The sequence below is a fragment of the Bubalus bubalis genome, chromosome X (genome assembly GCF_019923935.1).
Source record: "Bubalus bubalis isolate 160015118507 breed Murrah chromosome X, NDDB_SH_1, whole genome shotgun sequence".
Lineage (NCBI taxonomy): Eukaryota > Metazoa > Chordata > Mammalia > Artiodactyla > Bovidae > Bubalus > Bubalus bubalis.
The window spans coordinates 80,416,650-80,439,250 of NC_059181.1; the positions used below are offsets into that span (position 1 = coordinate 80,416,650).

Consider the following 22,601-nt stretch of genomic DNA (forward strand, 5'->3'; position numbering starts at 1 on the left):
TAAATTCCCTCATGGAATTTGATTTAAAAAAAAGTAGTGGTAATTATTTAACCCTGCAACTACCTGGACAGTGATACCAGTTGGAATTAACAAAAGGCTGACTGAAAAACGTAAAAGGAAAAACTGGTAAATGAGATGTTTGTAGTAGACTTTAAAGCTCAACATATTTTGGATACTCTAGAAGGCCACATGGAGTTCAGGGCTGTAGGCGTGCCCAAGAAAGACCTTAGAAAGCTCTAATCTCTCACTTCTAAGTGACTGTAAGGCTCTGAATAAGCAGGAAGTATGGCTAAGGCAGAGTTGCAAACTGCAGAATACTGAAGGCATGTGTCAAGGAACTTGCAAAATTCTTTGGTGAAGGCCAGGAGAATTAATGGCTTGTGGAATTTAACTAAATTTCTGTCCAGTTATTAGCTGACACCTGAACTAACCAAGCAGACATTTTGCTGGCTACATATGTCAAGAAAACACTGTACAGAATTAGTCCAAGAGTCGTTAAACAAATGAAGAAAAACAACAACAAAACTAGCTAAAAGGAGCAACAACAAACTCTGTGAAGAATGAAATTCTTATTCCCAGAGTCACTACATTATATTAAAATATCAGTTACTCAAAAAAAAAAAAAAAAAAAAGGAAAGAAAAATCAGAAGACATGGAAAGAAACATGAATAGATAGCCCACTTGAAAGAAAAAAGACGACAATCAACATAAGTGCCCCTGTGGAAGATGTTGGACTTACTTGATGAAGATGTTAAATTAAATATTATAAAAGTGTTTAGAAAACCAAATATATGTGTGTGTGCATGTGCATGTGTATAAAGAATTAATGGAGTGTATGGCTATGATATCTAACCAGAAGAAAATATCAGTAGAGACAGAATTTATTAAAAAAAAAAACAGAACCAAACACAAATTCTATAGCTTAAAAATCACAATAATTAAAATAAAAAAAATCATTAATAGAGTTCTATAGCAGATTTGAATAGGTAGAAGAAGAATTCATAAAACTTGAAGTCAGGTCAAGTTGTACTAAGCAACAGAAATAAGGAAGAATAATTATCTCAGAGGTCTGTTAATCACCAAATAGACAACATATATGAGAGTTCCAGAAGGAAAAGAAAGAAAGGCCAGAAAAAATATTTGAGAAAATATCTGTTAAAAACTACTAAAATATGATGAAAAACATGAATATGCACAACTGTTCAATAACCAACTAAATAGTAGGATAAATTAAAAAGTATCTAAACTTACACACATCATAGATAAACTGCCAAAGCCAAAGAATCTCAAAAACAATGAGTGAAATGTAACTTATAGATTGGGTTGGTCAAAAAGTTCATTCAAATTTTTCCATAAAATGTACTGGAAAACCTGAATGAACTTTTTGTCCAATCCAATACAAAGGAGTCTCAATAAAAATAACAGTTGGAATTCTCATCAAAAATCACAGAGGCCAGAAGGAGATTGACCAGTATTTTGATAATGCTTAATATCCTTCCTGTCTGATGGGATGTCTGAACATCTGTCAATATTAGAAAAAATTTGATTTATCAAGTGTCCTATATTTTCTTGCATTATTGCTATCTGGAGACCTGCATGCTTGTGGTTCTTTTGACTGGGCAAATAGGCATATCTTTGAAAATACCATTCTAATGTTACTTTCTGCTGCTATTGTAATGTCAACTTAAAGTGAAGTCACTCAGTTATGTCTGACTCTTTGGGACCCCATGGACTGTAGCCTACCATGCTCCTCCATCCATGGGATTTTCCAGGCAAGAGTAAAGAAAAACGTATAACATGAGAGTTCTGAGTTTAGATTTATTCAGGGTCAATACTTTGGCCACTTGATGGAAAGAGCCAACTCACTAGAAAAGATCCTGATGCTGGTGAGAGAGTTAATTCTTAGGTAGGTTGATAAGAAGTCTGGGGTCCCCGAGAAGGAGAAAGGGGTCTGAGGCTCTCCAGGAGGAGAAAAAGACAAACTTTTTTTTTTTTCTTCCTACATTCCTTAGTCTTAGGCACATAAAATGTTTTTTTCTTTAAGCCCAGAGCTAATGATTACATAACAAAACAACTCATCTTAAACTCTGTACTAAGGATTATATAACAACAATGTTTCCTGCTTAAAGAAATATTTCTCCTTCTTAAGAACCTTCTGCCTAATCCTGTCATCTTAAAGTGTGTGTTGTGGGAGTGGCCTGGTAAGATCTTTCAATTATTAGTTCTAAACATGATATCTTAAAATGTAAATTGTGGGAGTGAGTCTGGTAAGACTTTTACAACCTTGAGAGATTACTGTAATAACCAACTGAAAAAGTGTATAGCTCCCTTGCTAAGACTAGCAATGGGGGCACTCTCCGTCCCCCTTCTGATGTCTATGTCAGAAACTTTCTCTGTCCCTTTTTATACTTTAATAAAACTCTGCTACACCAAAGCTCTTGAGTGATCAAACCTGGGCCCTGGCCCCAAAAATAAAATCTTCTTCTTTGGAGATCACGAATCCAACATTGTTCACCATAAGTTATCACTGGGAAAGACTGAGGCCAGGAAGAGAAAGAGTGGCAAAGAATGAGATGGTTGGGTGGTGTCATCGACTCAATGGACGTGAGTTTGAGCAAACTCCAGGAGATAGTGAAGGACAGGGAAACCTGGCATGCTGCATTCCATGGGGTTGCAGAGTCCCACATGACTTAGTGACTGAACAACAACAGGATCTTATTGAGGACTATAGTTTGAGAGGCAACTACTCAGTACCACAAGTAAACTGCCCCAGAAGAGATAGAGGAGGAGCCTCTATATAAACTTATATGTGTGTATGTGTGTGTGTGTGTGTGTGTGTATGTGTGTGTGTGTAGGTATATATATATGTATATACATATATATTTATATATATAGAAATACTTGGGAATACTTGTAGTCAAACATCTAGGTAAATGATTATTGCAAATCACAAAGAACAGATCTCTCAAGTTAATGATTTTAGTGTTTTTCTATGTTTGGGAAGTTACAAGTATCTGGGGTCACTGAAATTCTTCTTGAGATATACATCTTACTATCTAAGGGATTGCTTATCCAAAGCACAGGGTGCCTCATCCTGTTTTTTCATCCTGAATTCCCCTCAGGGCACAGTTGATAGCTGACTGCAGTGGGTTACAACTTAACCCTTGTATAACTGGATAATGAGCTATATTCTGTTCATTTTCTTGTTCACAGTCTCAAAATTAATTACACATAGAGAGAGTAAAGCTGTAAGTAATTACATCTGTTCCTCAAATGAGCAATACAAAAATGAAAATGAATGATACTAAGTATCAGTTACTTTCTTTTCTTATTTGATGGATACATTTATTTTTATACAGGCTTCATTTTCCTCTCTCAACCTATTCATAGTTTTGTAACAAAATTGAATTTTTACACAGCTTTGTCTACCATTACTTTGTGAGAACCCACAATAAAAGAAAATTAACTTGTTTTAAGAATAAAATAACTTCTTTTCAGAAGGATCTGCAGCAATTTTTCTCTTTAAACAAAACCTCTGCTCTATGGTTCATGTTCAGATATGGGTTTCATTCAAATCTGCTTCCTTTCTTCTGAGTTGCTAATGGAAGCATACGGTAACATTTCTGCCTGGGCTAGTTTAAATCATCTCCCTTAAAGTGAAGCTGAGTAAGTAACTTAGCAAGTTTTCTCTTTTATACAAAAGAGAACTATTTTGGCGTAGTGCATAACTATATATATATATAACTGTATAAATACACTTTTAAAAAAATAAATTTTCGTGTTATACACAATGAATTAAGTTCATTGTAAGGTGAAAATGACTGCCATGTGATCCTTTTCAGACAGCAGCATTGGCCAGAGAAAGTGGGTGCAGATAACAGACTCTGGGTTTGTATATTGGGAATGGATAAGGTATCATTGGGATAGAATTTACTTGCATCTTATTTTGAACATGATTTTACCTCAGGAGATAGGCCATATAGGGAAGTGTCTTCCACTCCCCTTGTGGAAATATGAGTTATTTTATCTATGAGTATGAATAAATGTACAGCACATATTAACAAAGAACCCCGTTGCAACATTTTAAGTGTCAAAAAGGCATGTCTATATCCAATGAAGCTCTTTGTTAAGATTTAAATCTATCCCTACTGCCATAAACTAGGCTATTCAAGCAATTCAGGGCCTGTCCATCTAGTCTCATGCTTTTGAAACGTAAAGCTTTCAGTCCTGCTGCTTATAACATCATATAGTGCTTTCATTCCAATTTATGTTGATTTAGCTCAAATAATGAAAATTTTAAATCATCTCATGGCTATTTTGACAGACATGCGTTCAGAATTCTGTAAGCAGGGGGAAAAAATAGGAAATATAATGGATTCTTAATTCACAATGTTTTGCTATTTGCTAGAAATTCATTTGTAAGCAATTGTTTTCTAAGTTTTTTTTTTAATATAAAATACATTAAATTTACACATAATAATATAAATATGTTGAACCTTCTGTTTAGCTTTATATCAAAATTCTCATAAAAACATGGTACATTTTATTTATATGGAAAATAAAGGGCAATGACATATTCAAACTAGGGAAACACAGTTCTAATTCACAAAAAAAAAAAAAAAAAAAAAAAATCAGTTTTGAGTTCCTAGAGCTGTATGTTCCAAAAGATTATAGATATTTGAACTGAAAATAATTCCCTTGATCTTTATAAGCTTTGGGTGCCTTAACCACAATGTGATTTTTCTAAACAGTTCTCAAATTGATTGATAGGTTTGTAGATCAAAGTTATTTTTCTTTTAACCTTACATTATTTATCTTCCAAGGTTTTTCAACCCCAGAGGCTTACTGATACTTGGGGAATGGTAGTTATAATTATTTAATTTTGAATACTTTAGCTTTCTGACCATTACTTGATAAGAGCTCAAGGTAGGGTTGGCTTTATACTGCAGCATAATGGGCAGTTGGGATATAAAAATTAGAATCTCCTAATCTCTGTATGCACTGTGTACTTCTTTCACTGAGACCATTTATAGTTCAACTCCCACCAATACAGATTTACCCTTTATGAGCAGTCTCTTTCAAAATTTCTAACAGAGGTAATAGATTAAGTATCTTGACACTCTATTTTAATTTACCAGATCTCTTTCCTTCATAACTTGGAAGATCCAAGCCATTAGGAAGTCACCAGACACCTGGGGTTGAGGAGCCAAAGAGAACTCAAAAAGGTATCAGAACATCCTTCACAGTTTTGCTAAGGGCTGACCCTTAAACAAAAAAAATAACCTCTCTGATGAGCAGCTGTGTCCATAGGGTACACTTCTGAAAGTTTCTGGTTGGAATGTATGAAACTAAATAGCTCATTTTCCCTCTTTTGCTCTATTTAGGTTATAAAATCTTAAATCCAAAATCCAAGACAAAGTCCTTAATAAGAGGAAATTCCTCCAGCATTAAGTAGGTAAGATTAGAAGTAGCCATTAGCCCTTTTTATAATCATGTAGCTACTTAAGAAGACATCCCCCCCCCCCCCCAGCTTGTTTACATTGTAAACCTATGGAAAAGAATGGAATCACATGCCCAAGCAGGCTTGCATGTGCCTGAAGGACATTTCAAAGTCCTGCACTTCCACTTCTCAACTGGCTCGGCATCCATACCATTCAAGTCACTGTAGATCTGTTTTAACAAATGGAAGAAAATAATTTTGGGACCTAGAAGTCCCCATGGTCATCCTCTCCCCAGTTCCAAGGTAGCTCCACAGCATCATTAGGTGCTTTACTACAAGGAAGAACAAAAATATAACATTTATATTTATATTTATAAATATAACATTTATATAATATTCATTATATTCCTGGCACTTTACATTTATTGGAGTTAACTGTGGCAACAATTCTATTAGGTATGCTCATTATCTTCATCTTGCAGCTGCAGAAATGGGCAAGGAAAGACTAATTCCCTTAGTGATATAGTTAGCATGCAGCTGAAAAAGGATTTGGACCCTAGCAATATACCCACATTGTCCACACTTTTTACCATTATACTAAGTTGTCACCAGATGAACAGGGCCCAATGAAGAGGAGGTGGCTAGTGATGTAATTGAGCAATTTGCTGAGGAATCAAGCTTCTAATTGGATACGGTGTTTGCATTACCAGCGGCAAAACACTGTAAAGGCACAAGAAAAATGTCATCAACAGTTCAGCACTTTGCAAGCAGTTATATGTTTGGCATCATGAAGACAAAATATGTAGATGGAAAACTGAACATTTTATTTTGCATCTGGGTGTTCTGGTATTAGAGGAAGAAAGGGAAGTGACTTCTATTTAGTTATTTACCATTTGTGGTAATATCAGCACTCAGTAAACAGAAGGAGAAAAAGCAAATGCTAGTGTTCATCCTATAGCTATGTTGGGCTGAAACGTGCTACAATTTGAACTGATTCCTTTAAGATATTTCAGTGCAATGTCACCAGGGGCAGTCTCAGTGAAACTGCAAACATTAGATTCATCTTGGGTGCCCTTTTGTACCATCTTTTTGACTTCACCGGATGAAAGGTGACTTTATGCTTTATAAATCCCCCATTCACAGCAGGCTTTTAAAAACAACTCATTCATAGAACAATTTTAAAAGGGTCAAAATTTTAAGTAACTGTGGTACAGACCAATGGTAGAATTTCAAGCACCTGTCACAGGTGGCCAGTTTGAGAACATGTGGACATCTGAGGCCCTTACAGTCCCTCTAAAAAGCCACTGAATTATATGACTCCCAGGCTTACAAGTGTTGAAACCCCTGTACAGTAAAAACACAGTGATAAAATCAATGACTGATTGGTCATTAATTACATAACTGAAAAGAATGGGGAACACAAAGATTATTTCTTTGAAAACATCAGCAAGCAAAATACTTATCACTATGCTGCTGCAGCTAAGTCGCTTCAGTCATGTCCGACTCTGTGTGATCCCATAGACGGCAGCCCACCAGGCTCCCCTGTCCCTGGGATTCTCCAGGCAAGAACACTGGAGTGGGTTGCCATTTCCTTCTCCAATGCATGAAAGTGAAAAGTGAAAGTGAAGTCACTCAGTTGTGTCCGACTCTAGCGACCCCATGGACTGCAGCCTACCAGGCTCCTCCGTCCATGGGATTTTCTAGGCAAAAGTACTGGAGTGGGGTGCCATTGCCTTCTCCGTCTCTCTCTCTAAATTGTCTTAAAAATACAGCAAGTCAACTCTGCTGTCCTGGACTTTTCCCATAAAACTTTATTGACAAAAATAGGTAATAAATTGCTTACTCCTTTACAAGAGATACAACTTTGGGTTTTACATTTAGGTCTATGATCTATTTTGAGTTAATTTTTATATATAGTGTAAGATACTGATCATTTAAGAAAAATTCATTTTCTTATATATAAATATCTAATTGGCCAATAACATTTGCTAAAAAGACTATCTTCTTTCCACTATCTTTCCTTTGCACTTTGGTCAAAATCATTCGTCCATATATTTGCAAGTCTCTTTGCCAGCCCTTTACTCTGCCCCATTGATTCAACAATCATGAAGGCTAAAATCACAGTGCTCTATGTTTTCTAACTACATAATGAATTTCCAAATCAGATAGTGTTAGCCCTTTAAGTTTGTTTATTATTCTCGGGGTATTTTTAAGATTAACCTTCACTGCTGGTTTTAGTCAATTTGATACTGATATGCCTTGTACTTTTTCTTGAGTTTTTGTGGTTGAGGTTCCCTGAACTTTGGGGATCACAAGGTTTACAGTTTTTATCAGTTTGGGAAAAAAAATTTGTCCACTATTTCTCGAAATATCTTGTCTGACTTTCTCTCTCTTTCTTCTCAACTAAGGACATGAATTCTACATATATCAGGCTCCTTGAAGTTATCCCAGGACCCAGAAATGCTTCTCATTAGCTGAATTATTTTTTCTCCATTGCTATGTCTTTGAGTTTATTAATCTTTTCATCTCCAATGCCTAGTCTGCCATTAATCCCAACCAGTGAATTTTTCACTACACACATTATAGTTTTCATCTCTAGATGTTTTATTTAAATCTGTTCAAATATCTTTCATGTCTCTGTTTATCTTTATGTACATATATAATATAGTTATAACAACTGGTTTAATGTCGTTATCTGCTACCATCTAATATCTAAGTAAATTTCAATTCTTTAATTTTTCTCTTCATTATGAGTTGCATTTTCCTAATTCTTCCCTTGCCTGAATTTATGTTTGCCCTTGTTGAATTAATATGCACACACACACACACACACACACATATATATTTATATTATACTGTTTTTGTTCAGTCACTAAGCTGTGTCTGACTTTGCAACCCCATGGACAGCAGCACACCAGGCTTCCCTGTCCTTCACTATCACTCAGAGTTTGCTCAAACTCATGTCCATTGAGTCAGTGATGCCATCCAACTATCTCATCCTCTGTCATCCCCTTCTCCTCCTGCCCTCAATCCTTCCTTCCATTAGGGTCTTTTCCAATGAGACGACTCTTCGTATCAGGTGGTTAAAGTACTAGAGCTTCAGCATCAGTCTTTCCAATGAATATTCAGGACTGATTTCCTTTAGGATTGACTGGTTTGATCATCTTGCTGTCCAAGGGACTTCCAAATGATTTTATATATCCCAGAACAAAGCTTTAGGAAAAAACTATATAGATATAGATATACAAAATTACTTGGAAATGGTTTTATCTTTTCAAGTCATGCTTTTAAGAAGTGTTAGGTACAACCAGAGCTTGGATAACTTCAGTTCAGTTCAGTTGCTCAGACTGTCCAATTCTTTGCGACCCCATGAACTGCAGCATGCCAGGCTTCCCTGTCCATCACCAACTCCCAGAGTTTGCTCAAACTCATGCCCATCGAGTTAGTGATGCCATCCAAGCATCTCATCCTCTGTCATCCCCTTCTCCTCCTGTCTTCAATCTTTCCCAGCATAAGGGTCTTTTCCAGTGAGTCAGTTCTTCGCATCAGGTAGCCAAAGTACTGGAGTTTCAGTCTCAGCATCAGTCTTTCCAATGAATATTCAGGACTGATTTCCTTTAGGATTGACTCGTTTTGATCTCCTTGCTCTCCAAGGGACTCTGAAGAGTCTTCTCCAACACCATAGTTCAAAAGCATCGGTTCTTCGGCATTCAGCTTTCTTTATAGTCCAACTCTCACATCCATACATGACTACTGGAAAAGCCATAGCTTTGACTAGATGGACCTTTGATGGCAAACTAATATCTCTGCTTTTGTATATGCTGTCTAGGTTGGTCATAGCTTTTATTCCAAGGAGTAAGCATGTTTTAATTTCATTAAGTTAAGCTTAGCACTATTTATTCCCCAATAATGAGTCAAGAACCTTCTGAGTAATCTGCCCAATGCCCTGAGAACAATGAGGTTTCACAGTCTGACTTCTGGGAAAAGGCACTATTCTCGGTCCCATGTATGTCCCAGGTACCGTTCTCAAAACTTCCCTGAGGGCTTTTTCACCTTGACACAGGCAGTTTCTTCATAGACATGATCAAAAAATACAGTCAGTTAAGTAGTTTGAGTTACCTGCATTCAACCAAGGTCCAAAAATATTGAACAGAAAATTCCAGAAGTAAACAATTCATAAGTTTTGAATTGTACACTGTTCCGAGTAGTGTGATAAAATCTCACACCATCCCGCTTTATCCTGCTGGAGGTCTCCAACCAACAGTACCATCTGCTCCTAATAATATCCAGCCATTGACATCATTATAGCTAGATGGTCCAGGATCACCCAAAGCATATGATCCCCGTGATTCATCAGAAGGTCAATAGTAGTCCAATGCTATGTCACAATACCTATTCATTCACCTCACTTCATCTCATTATGCAAGAATTTTTATTATTTCATATCATCATGACTAGAAGGGTGAGTATAGTATAATAAGATATTTTGAGAGGAAAAGATCACATTCACATAACTTATTACAGTATATTACTATAATCATTCTATTCTAATGTATTATTATTACTAGTCACTGTGCCTAATTCATAAATTTTATCATAGGGTATGCATGTATAAGTATGCATGTATAAGCAAAACAGTATATATAGAGTTTGGTACTATGCATGGTTTCAGGCATTTACTTGGAGTCTTGGAAAACATCCTCTGTGGCTAAGGGGGTACTGCTGTATTCTTTTCAATATTCTTTTGAGTGAAGAAAATTAGTCATGCCTGAGGGTTGGCTTATACAGGCTTGACTTCTTTTGGTACTTGTAAATACTTTTAGTACTCGTGTTTCCTTGTCACTTCAAATGTCTCATATTCCTTTCATTCACTTAGAACTTTTTGAACACTCTCTCATCTTCAACACACTGCCCTATGTATTGTAGTTAGCTCAATTTCTCCAGACTCCCAGTTCCTCAACAGAGTGACTCCATAGGGTTCGGCTTGGCTTTCGCCTATCTGCACCATATCCTGCTGCTCCTAAGTCATTTCAGTCATGTCTGACTCTGTGCGACCCAATAGACGGCGGCCCACCAGGTTCCCCTGTCCCTGGGATTCTCCAGGTAAGAACACTGGAGTGGCTTGCCATTTCCTTCTCCAATGCATGAAAGTGAAAAGTGAAAGTGAAGTCGCTCAGTCGTGTCCGACTCCTAGCGACCCCATGGACTGCAGCCTACCAGGCTCCTCTGTCCATGGGATTCTCCAGGCAAGAGTACTGGAGTGGGGTGCCATTGCCTTCTCTGCACCATAGCCTAGAAACTCTCAAAGTAGTAAACTGGGGAAATCATACGGCTTACTTCATTTAAGTACATTTTCAAGGTCCCTGTCCTTTATTTCCTATTGTCTGTATGTTTATTTTAGGAAAGAGATTAATTCTGGTCCCTATGATTTCTTTTTTTTTTTTTTTTTTTTCTCGAAGTGGCATTCTCCACCAGTTTAACCTTACATACAACTGTAAGAAAATATCCTTCTTTTTGAGGTGTCTATCAGTTACTCAGAAATTATAGCTCTATTTTGTGTCATTTAGATGGTATCTAATACACTAATAGAATATTTTAGCCTTTACTTGGCATGCTATAGCTAATCAAATTCTCATTTTGCTCATTTTATACCTTAAGATACTAAATGCCAGTACTTGATATTATCATCATGAATTTATATGAATATTCACCACAGCATTATTTATAATTGCATAAATAACAAAATACACTGCAAATATCTAAAAAGGGAATGTTAATATAAATACATGAGGTGGAATATTAGCTATTACCTAAAATGGTTTTATAACAATATTTAATTACATTGGAAAATGTTACTATGTAAATATTAAGTAAAATTGTACATACATTTGAGTGTCAATCTCTTTAATAATACATATACATTCAAAAATTAGATGAAAATGCATTCGTTTCTTAATAATAATGGTGGTTATATCAGTGTTAAATACTGTAGTCATTAACCATTGTTTGTTAAAATTTCAGCCTTCCCAACACATGATACAATTGTTTTTCCTGTCCTCCTTCTGGTTTGATGGAACCATATAATGACTTCTTGCCAGTGGGTTGTGAGCAGAAATAATATGTCGCTTCTGGAATGCAGCATTTAGTTTGCACTGTTAGACTTTTCAAAACCCCTCTGTTGCTGACATGACAAAGAGTAATTAATGTTCAACACAATCACTGTTTCACCAACCTTGGTCCTTGAGTAGCTATTATAAATAGAGACTCTTCTTGCCAATCACAATTGACAGGTAGAATGAGCAAGCAATTCATTTTTGTTTCTTCAGCAATTGAGATTTGGGGATTGCTTTTTATCACATGAACTGGATTATCCTGGCCAAAACCAGGGGATTATGGAAAATGTCATTTTTCTTTATTATACATTTCTGTATTTTCCAAAATAAACACAATGAACTTGAGTTAACTTTGATATAAAAATTCCTTACTATTAATTTATTTAATTGAATGAAAAGTGACATCACTTCTAAGAAATTCCATTATTATGCACCCCTCAGAAAGAAAAAAAGTTAAAAATTAAACTGTAACTTAATGCTTTAATGATACTTCTATATATTATTTGAATTGGTTGCATCCATCTCTTGTTGCTTTCCAATTTCTTTTATCAGCTCCACAATATTTGGCCACTTCTGTCATCTGCCTTCAGTTGTTACTAGTTGTGTGGTAAATATTCATTTTTCACACATAGCAAAAATAATGCAATGTGATGTAATACACGTAAGCACTTTTATTTCTTAAGTTTCATAAAACTTTTTGTTTGTTCCTTCAAATAAAATTAGGAATGTGTCATTTCTCCACTCATCACTAATGTAACTGGCTTCCTACTGCAGCTGTAACAAATTGCTATCAAAGCGGTAGTTATAAACAATACACAATCTTTATCTTACAGTTATGGAGGACAGATGTCTTAAATGGGTCTCAGTGGGCTAAAATTAAACTGTCAGCAGGGTTGCACTCCTTTTGCATCCAAGGGGAATGCAGCCCTTAATAAAGCCTTTTTTTTTTTTTTTTTTTTTTTTTTGTCTTTTGCTTTTTTCACAGCTTCGAGAGGCTGCCCACACTCCTTGGTTCATAATTCCATTCAAAAGTGGCCATCCTGGGCCAAATTCTCACACTGCCATCTGTCTGAATCTCTCCTTTGTAAACGCATCTCCTGTTGACTGATTTATCTCCTGCCTCTGTCTCCCACTATTAAGTTTCCTTGTGATTACAAGGGGTTTACCTTGATAGTCCAGGATAATCTTACTATTTTAAGGTCTTCTTCTTAGGAACTGTAATTACCATTGACTATATAAGATAACGTATTCATAGAGTCCTGAAATTAAGGTGTGGATGTCTTTGTTCAGTGAGGCATTTTTCTGTGTACCACAATCACTAGTATGAAATGCAGGCCTCCTGCTCTTTTTCTATCTCTTCTTGCATACTCAGTAACTTTTGCCTCAATGGGAAATCACATTTTAGTTTTTTTGGAGACATTTTAAAAACAATGCTAATATGGGACTTCCTTGGTGGTCCATTGGTTAAGAATCTGCCTGCCAATGCAGGAGACAGGAGTTTGATCATTGGTCCAAGAAGGTCCCTCATGCCATGGGGCAATTAAGAAACAGTGCCACAAATACTAAGCCTATGTGCTCTAGAGCCTGTGCTCCACAAGAAAAGGCATTGCAATAAGAAGCCCACGCACCACAACTTGAGAATACACCACCCACTGCTCACCACAACTAGAGCAATGACGCCTGTGCAGTAATGAAGAATTAGCATAACCAAAAAAGATTAATTAATTAAAAGATTTTAAAAAAAAAAACAATGTATATAGGGCCAAGAAAGTATACAACACATTGTAGTGATGACCATATGAATAACAATGATTGAATTTCATGACAACTAACTTACACCTTGTTGATGGTAAAATACCATAGATTTTTAGAATGCATCCCTATATCAAAGATGTTGAATGTAGAAAAACAGCATGTGTCTTAGAATCAATGACATATATCATATGCAAAGCAGTATCAACAGATATGCCAGTTACTCATCTGACAGGTCTCTTAAAGAATGGCGCAAATGCAAGATAAGCTTTGACAGGAAAAGTAGAACCAGAACATGGGCGTAGTTCATGTTGAATAGTGAAAAAGAGGCATGAGGACACTACATGCCTGTGTAATGAGACACTGAAATGAGGGTTGAGATGATTTGCATAGCCGTTGTCCAAAAAGTAAATAATCTCACTCTCATTCAAAAGAAGAATGCTTCAATAAATATTCAAGGAAGTTTTCCATTTTTATAACCACAAACTAGCTTGCATTTTTCTAAAAATCAATTTTTATAGTTAATTTACTTTCCCTTTATATTCATGGTAGGGACACTGATTTATTAACTATCTTGAGGTGATAAAAATAAAAGGACAGCAAATATAAACAAAATTTTACTACTGTTCATTAATATTAAATTCCTACTTTTAAAAGTAGCAAAGCTTCAAAATGCAACTACAGATAAGACTTCAGTAATTAAGAGTAATTGGGAAGAAGGCAATCCTGATTTAGTGAAAAGCCTGAATCAAATAATTTTTAAAAAATACATGGTTGACCAGTTTTCCCAGCACCACTTGTTAAAGAGATTCTTTAATCCATTGTATATTCTTGCCTCCTTTGTCAAAGATAAGGTGTCCATATGTGCGTGGATTTATCAGAGAAATGCAAATCAAAACCACTATGAGGTACCATTTCACGCCAGTCAGAATGGCTGCAATCCTAAAGTCTACAAGCAATAAATGCTGGAGAGGATGTGGAGAAAAGGGAACCCTCTTACACTGTTGGTGGGAATGCAAACTAGTACAGCCACTATGGAGAACAGTGTGGAGATTCCTTAAGAAACTGGAAATAGAACTGCCTTATGACCCAGCAATCCCACTGCTGGGCAAACACACCAAGGAAACCAGAATTGAAAGAGACACGTGTACCCCAATGTTCATCGCAGCACTGTTTATAACAGCCAGAACATGGAAGCAACCTAGATGTCCATCAGCAGATGACTGGATAAGAAAGCTGTGGTACATATACACAATGGAGTATTACTCAGCCATTAAAAAGAATACATTTGAATCAGTTCTAATGAGGTGAATGAAACTGGAGCCTATTATACACAGTGAAGTAAGCCAGGACGAAAAACACCAATACAGTATACTAACACATATATATGGAATTTAGAAAGATGGTAATGATAACCCTGTATATGAGACAGCAAGAGACACTGATGTATAGAACGGTCTTTTGGACTCTGTGGGAGAGGGAGAGGGTGGGATGATTTGGGAGAATGGCATTGAAATATGTATAATATCATATATGAAATGAGTCACCAGTCCAGGTTCGATGCACGATACTGGATGCTTGGGGCTGGTGCACTGGGACGACCCAGAGGAATGGTATGGGGAGGGAGGAGGGAGGAGGGTTCAGGATGGGGAACACATGTATACCTGTGGCACATTCATTTTGATATACGGCAAAACCAATACAATATTGTAAAGTTAAATAAAATAAAAAATACATGGTTGGGTTACATTGAACCAGTGTAATAAGATAAATTTTTTAAAGCTAACCAATTTTCGGCAATGGATGGGACTTCTAGTAAAATTATGATTGTGATTAGGCTCTAAATGGATAGTATGAAAAAGAGTGGAAATACCCAATGGACTAGAGTCATATATGTCATATACCCAGCTACCAGACCTGCTATTGAAAACACTGGACTTCCTCATCTATAAAATGAAAAGATTATAATAGATAATATCTGAGACTTTTGAAGCTCCACAATGCTTTAAGTATTTATTTACCAGTAAATAGAGGTTGCCAAAGTGGTTTTAGAACTAAGAACTTGAATTAGTGATTTAGACATTCCTCCTATAATCCTCTTGAAAATATTAATTTGTTTAGCAATCCCCTTTTCTAGACATAGTTTAAAAGTATGCCAGTCTGTGGCAAGGCTTTTTGTCTTTGTTTTTAATTTGGAATTATTTTTATTATGGTATTCTGGGAAGTTACTGTATTTATTTTCACAGATAAATGCCAATTGAAGCAATTAAAAAATAAACATTCTAAACACAAAAGAAAACAAAGTATTTCAACTTGCTTTCTATCTGGCAAAACATTAAAATTGTTCTTTATATAAAAGTGATGCAATGCACTCATTTCACTGTCAGTCAAAATCTTCAGGGTGCATTAAACTGAATGACAACATGGATTAGAGGGATTGATCTTGTCTGAAATACGTGTGCAGGGAGGACAGGGAACAGGGGAAGGAGGGGAGTAAAATCATAAAAATGAGGCTCAAGGCTTTTTTGGTATGTGTGTGAGTTACAGCCTACTGGTTTGCATCTGTGTGGTTGGGAACTCTTCCAGACCTCCTTCCTTGTCTTCCCCACCCAAGTTTCTTTCTTTATCCCTTGCTTCCCTAAACTCTCCCTCTGAGACCCCAAAGTTGACCTACCCCATAACTTCTTAAATCCATCACTACCGGGGGCGGGGGGAACAAGTCTAGATGAGATGAAATAATGCCTGTTTCGCTTAAAACTTGTTAAAATTCCAGTAAGAATGTGGAAATGAGATTAATCTTCCAGCAGCTGCCTCCTATTTTTCAGGACCACTTTTAATAAAGGGAGCGCACAAATTTTCTTTTATGGTATTACATTTAGTTCTTTGTTTGTAATGGAAAATTCTACTTAAATAGAGACAAAACTAAGTCATTTGCATGCAAATACAGCAATAAGGAAGGACTGCACAAATAATGAACATGGAATATTAGCCAATCTTCCTGCAATCAGTGACCAAGAATATATTCTTTCTGAATGTTTCTTAGATTCATTCTAATTATTATCATAAAATGTGTCCTAAGATGTGTGTATCACTTTAAATGGCAGCAAATCAGGATATTTTCCATACACTATCATGAATTATAAGAACTGTATCTGCATTGAATATGCTTGACTGTCATACCATTAAATTATAAATTGACTAAGTGGTCCTGGATCAGAAAGCATTTGGAAAGCTAACATTATTGTTCATAAATAACCTGGCTCTGTTTTTCTTCATAGAGTTTTCCTTCCTAAAACAGAAATATTATTTAACAGCTATGACCCCCCAAAAAATTGTGTTTCTTTGACTTTGAGAACAATGAAATACATTTGGATGCTTTTAACTTAAGACGAATGAGCATACTAACAGCAAGATAGCAAGTGTGTTACCATCCACAATAATGAATCCTTTTTGGATCAGACTTTTCTGGAATAGAAAGTGCCTTCATATCTAGTGTTTCATTCAATTCCCAGTATATCCTGGCAAGAGGATAAAACCTGTGTATCCCTGTTTTACAGCAGGTGACTGAGGTCCTCAGAAACTTGATTACTTGTCTGACACTCAGCACATATTGCCATATTCTTTTTCAAATGTTGGAAGAAATAGATGAAAAGTGTGTTTTGGATATAAAACTGCCCTTTGTCACATTAACTTTAATCTGCTTTTAATCTTATCTTTAGTTTATCTTGAAATTATAATAGTAAGGATAATTTAAAATTTTTCAATTAATTCATTCCATTCCCTTCTCCAGGAGATCTTCCCAACCTAGGTATTGAACCACAGTCTCCTGCATTCCAGGCAGATTCTTTACTGTCTGAGTTACCAGGGAAGCCCAAGTTATTAATTTTACTAATTTAACTTTTAAATTATGTACCAGTGGGGTATGTTTTATAAAAGGTAGGGAAATAATATCCTAAATATTATTTTTTAAGTTTTTTAAATGTAGATCATTTTTTAAAGTCTTTATTGAATTTGTTACAATATTGCTTCTGTTTTATGTTTTGGTTTTTTGGCCACAAGGCATGTGGGATCTTAGCTCCCTGACCAAGGATTGAACTCGCACTGCCCGCATTGGAAGGCAAAGTCTTGACCACTAGATCTCCAGGAAAGTTCAGTTCAGTTCAGTCACTCAGTCATGTCCGACTCTTTGCGACCCCTGAATCGTAGCACGCCAGGCATCCCTATCCCTCACCAACTCCCGGAGTTCACTCAGACTCACGTCCATTGAGTCAGTGATGCCATCAGCCATCTCATCCTCTGTCATCCCCCTCTCCTCCTGCCCCCAATCACCCCCAGGATCAGAGTCTTTTCCAATGAGTCAACTCTTTGCATGAGGTGGCCAAAGTACTGGAGCTTCAGCTTCAGCATCATTCCTTCCAAAGAAATCCCAGGGCTGATCTCCTTCAGAATGGACTGGTTGGACCTCCTTGCAGTGCAAGGGACTCGCAAGAGTCTTCCCCAACACCACAGTTCAAAAGCATCAATTCTTCGGCGCTCAGCTTTCTTCACAGTCCAACTCTCACATCCATACATGACCACAGGAAAAACCATAGCCTTGAATAGACGGACCTTTGTTGGCAAAGTAATGTCTCTGCTTTTCTATATGCTATCTAGGTTGGTCATAAATTTTCTTCCAAGGAGTAAGCATCTTTTAATTTCATGGGTGCAGTCACCATCTGCAGTGATTTTGGAGCCCCCCCAAAAAAATAAAGTCTGACACTATTTCCACTGTTTCTCCATCTATTTCCCATGAAGTGATGGGACCAGATGCCATGATCTTCGTTATCTGAATGTTGAGTTTTAAGCCAACTTTTTCACTCTCCTCTTTCACCTTCATCAAGAGGCTTTTTAGTTCCTCTTCACTTTCTGCCATAAGGGTGGTATCATCTGCATATCTGAGGTTTATTGATATTTCTCCTGGCAATCTTGATTCCAACTTGTGCTTCTTCCAGCCCAGCATTTCTCATGATGTACTCTGCATATAAGTTAAATAAGCACGGTGACAATATACAGCCTTGACGTACTCCTTTTCCTATTTGGAACCAGTCTGTTGTTCCATGTCCAGTTCTGAATGTTGCTTCCTGACCTGCATACATATTTCTCAAGAGGCAGGTCAGGTGGTCTGGTATTCCCATCTCTTTCAGAATTTTCTTTTTTTTTTTATTTTATTTTATTTTTAAACTTTACATAATTGTATTAGTTTTGCCAAATATCTTTCAGAATTTTCTACAGTTTATTATGATCCACACAGTCAAAGGCTTTGGCATAGTCAATAAAGCAGAAATAGATATTTTTTCTGGAACTCGCTTGCCTTTTCGATGATCCAGCAGATGTTGGCAATTTGGTCTCTGGTTCCTCTGCCTTTTCTAAAACCAGCTAGAACAACTGGAAATTCATGGTTCACATATTGCTGAAGCCTGGCTTGGAGAATTTTGAGCATTACTTTACTAGCGTGTGAGATGAGTGCAATTGTGCAGTAGTTTGAGCATTCTTTGACATTGCCTTTCTTTGAGATTGGAATAAAAACTGATGTTTTCCAGTCCTGTGGCCACTGCTGAGTTTTCCAAATTTGCTGGCATAATGAGTGCAGCACTTTCACAGCATCATCTTTCAGGATTTGAAATAGCTGAACTGGAATTCCATCACCTCCACTATCTTTGTTCGTAGTGATGCTTTCTTAGGCCCACTTGACTTCACATTCCAGGATGTCTGGCTCTAGGTCAGTGATCACACCATCGTGATTATCTGGGTCGTGAAGATCTTTTTTGTCTAGTTCTTCTGTGTATTCTTGCCACCTCTTCTTGATATCTTCTGCTTCTGTTAGGTCCATATCATTTCTGTCCTTTATCGAGCCCATCTTTGCATGAAATGTTCCTTTGGTATCTCTAATTTTCTTGAAGAGATCTCTAGTCTTTCCCATTCTGTTGTTTTCCTCTATTTCTTTTCATTGATCTCTGCAGAAGGCTTTCTTATCTCTTCTTGCTATTTTTTGGAACTCTGCATTCAGATGCTTATATCTTTCCTTTTCTCCTTTGCTTTTTGCTTCTCTTCTTTTCACAGCTATTTGTAAGGCCTCCCCAAATAGCCATTTTGCTTTTTTGCATTTCTTTTCCATGGGGATGGTCTTGATCCCTGTCTCCTGTACAATGTCATGAACCTCAGTCCATATTTCATCAGGCACTCTATCTATCAGATCTAGTCCCCTAAATCTATTTCTCACTTCCACTGTATAATCATAAGGGATTTGATTTAGGTCATACCTGAATGGTCTAGTGGTTTTCTCTACTTTCTTCTATTTAAGCCTGAATTTGGCAATAAGGAGTTCATGATCTGAGCCACAATCAGCTCCTGGTCTTATTTAAATATTCTGATAAGTTGTGATATTAAAATGCTCAGGGTGAAATTATTGTTATATGAAATTGGCAAGGAAATTCTAGTTTTACATTTTATCCCATTCATTTGTAAACTCTTGTGAAAAAGAACTTTTTTTAATGAGTTACTGTTTGAGATACAAACAGCTTCTCATTACTGACAATTATCAACCGGATGATATAATAAAAATGATAACAATAGCAGGTCTCCTGCATTGCAGACAGATTCTTTACCATCTGAGCCACCAGAGAAGTCTGTTAACCATTAATGAATACTGCCTGAAAAAAAGAGAAGCTTCTAGAATCTAACTATCCAGGCTTCAATCTTGGATCTATCCCATACTAGTCATAGAAGTATTTCTAGGCCTCAGCTTTCACATCTCTAATATTATGGTAGTAATATCAACCTTATAGGGTTAATACAAAGGAGAAATAAAATAACAAATTTAATAAAACATAGCAAGATGGTTGAAAATTAGTTGTTGATGAATGTTAATTTTTCCTCTGAATGACAATGTAAGTACTGCCTGTGATAATTCTGTTTCTAAATTTGGAGGTTATCATAGGCTTGTATTTGTAACACTGTCTCATCTATCCCTCCTATTGCCCAAAGAACTGCATTTATACCATCTAAAAGTTAACTGGGTGAGATGACAAAACTAAAATCTGTCAACTAAATGATTGATTGATTTACTTGAAGGAGCTATTAATTAACCACTTTTTTCATCTTGACTAATTTTATTTTAGACTAAAATTTCTTAAGAGGATGCTAGATTTCATCTTGTGTATAGGCTAAACTGGGGCTTCCCAGATGGCTCAATGGTAAAGAAACTCAGATTCCATCCCAGGGTCGGGAAGATCCCCTGGAGGAGGAAATGGCAACCCACTCCAGTATTTTTGCTGGGATAATCCCATGGACCGGAGGAGCCTGGAGGGCTACATGTAGTCTATGGGATCTCAAAGATTCAGATACGACTGTGCAACTGAGCTTGACAATGAATGTATGGCCATCTCTTGACATAGGCTAAATTATCATTGTTAAAAGGTAAAATATGATTAGTGTCCACTTCTGGAGATTAAAAACAAATTTCAAGAGTGGATAAGTTATTAAATTCTAAACCTCTGTTACACTGACCACTTTGCCTGAACATGTTTTCCTGGCATTTCAACTACAAACCAACAAACATTACATTTTCTGGAATTAAAAAAAAAGATAAAGGAGATCATTATGCAGCTTCTATTATAGGCAAGGAACTGTGGGGGTTCCCAAAAGATTTCAGGAGTTTTATAACTGTTGAGTCAGTTTTCCCAAATTTGTTTGTGGTGTGTGGTCTAGTAAGCCTAATTGGAAGAGTGACCAAGAAGGATGTTTCTTATTGAAAACAGAAATCTTATCCAAGACCTAGTACTGAGTTACCCAAAATTCAGACTAAGCTTATATTTAGAGCACCAGCAAAGTTCAGTTTCAATTAACCTATCTAGATTTTGGAATAAAAATGTCTAATATCTAGAAAGAGGAAAACTATCTTGAAAAAACTAAAATATTTAGTTACGGCTTGTATTCAAGTTTTGTGCCATTTTGAAAAGTAAAATTTTATTTTTAATTACATATCAATGTATGGGTCACCATAATCTTTCAAGTTTTAGGGTCTTGATTCAGTTTCACCAAAAATTATTTTATTGGTGACACCACTATGATCAGTATAGCTAATAACAGGATGGAGTGTGTTCCAGAAGAGGGTCTTGGAACAAAGTTAGCATAAATGGGAACAGGCCATGTCTAAGTAATCTTTCCAAAGCTGTTTGAGTTAGAATAAACACTATCCAATTTCTAACTTCCAAATTGTTGCTCACTGTTTAACTATTAGAGCCTAACACAGATCAGCAGCTTGGGAAAGGCTAGATGGTAGATTACTAAATGATTGTTTCAGGGGACTGTTTTGCAAGGCCTTTAGAAGAGTTGCCTGCCTCCTAACCCTATGCAACCCAAGCACATGACAGATTTCCTTACCAAGTCTGACTGGCCATTGTTCAGGGAAAGAAGCCCCTTCAAGCATCCTTGAAAAGTCTTTGCTCTCTGGAAACAGCACATTGTAAAACTTCACAATTTTGTTTCCTGGGATGCTAATTGGTTTTTAAGCCCAATGGGTTTACAAAAGTTCGTTAAAATTTCAAGTCACCTTTGACATATTCAAGTGCCCAAATGGAAAGAAATCTCAAGCTGATTCTGTCTTTCTAGTGACTTAGACTTTGTCTGTATAATCCCAGTTTTATATTATAGAGTTGAGGCTGAATATAGCCATTTTTGAAATGGGCATTAAATGCATGGTGACATTTCAGTCACTGGAGGTGGGGAAGTGGGGGGATGCTGTTGTATTTAACAGTTTTTATTTAGGATGCAGAAAATAGTTCAAGCTTATAAAAGACAAAAACAGGGCTTTTACTCCACTATTACATTGATTAGTACTCCTTTGTACCCAAATGGGCATAAGGATTTCCGGGATTATGTAAACAAATTGGCTATTACTCAAAATAGTTATCCCGCCTAAGGTGATCCTGAGTTTAGCTGGAATTAAAACTCATAAACTAGAATGGATTTCCAGAAAAATTTCACTACACAACAAACAGTCACATGTATACAAAAGCATGCTTGTGTGTGTGCATGTGCAAGCACACTGACACACACAAACACAAATAGTGAAAAGTTTATTACTTCAAAAAATAGCCTTGATATTTAGTTGAATTTTGGTTGATCCAATTTATTTTATTTTTTTGTTACTCTCTACTCCTAAAAAACTTCTATTCAAGCTTGCTCATTCTTTCCCAAGATGCTGATGGCTCAGTGATTTAGGTGGGCTTGGATACGGGCAGAGTTGGCAACATGTA

General features: G+C 36.5%; 1 long non-coding RNA gene across 1 annotated transcript in view; it reads right to left on the reverse strand.

The window, feature by feature from the left end:
* Positions 1-5,375: 5,375 nt before the first annotated feature.
* Positions 5,376-22,601, reverse strand: part of LOC123331783 — a 410,805-nt gene continuing 393,579 nt past the window's right edge. The window contains exons 3-4 of the long non-coding RNA XR_006548559.2: positions 6,031-6,160; positions 5,376-5,772 (exon numbers count right to left, since the gene is read on the reverse strand). This is a non-coding gene — a long non-coding RNA (uncharacterized LOC123331783). The remainder of the gene's footprint in view (positions 5,773-6,030; positions 6,161-22,601) is intronic.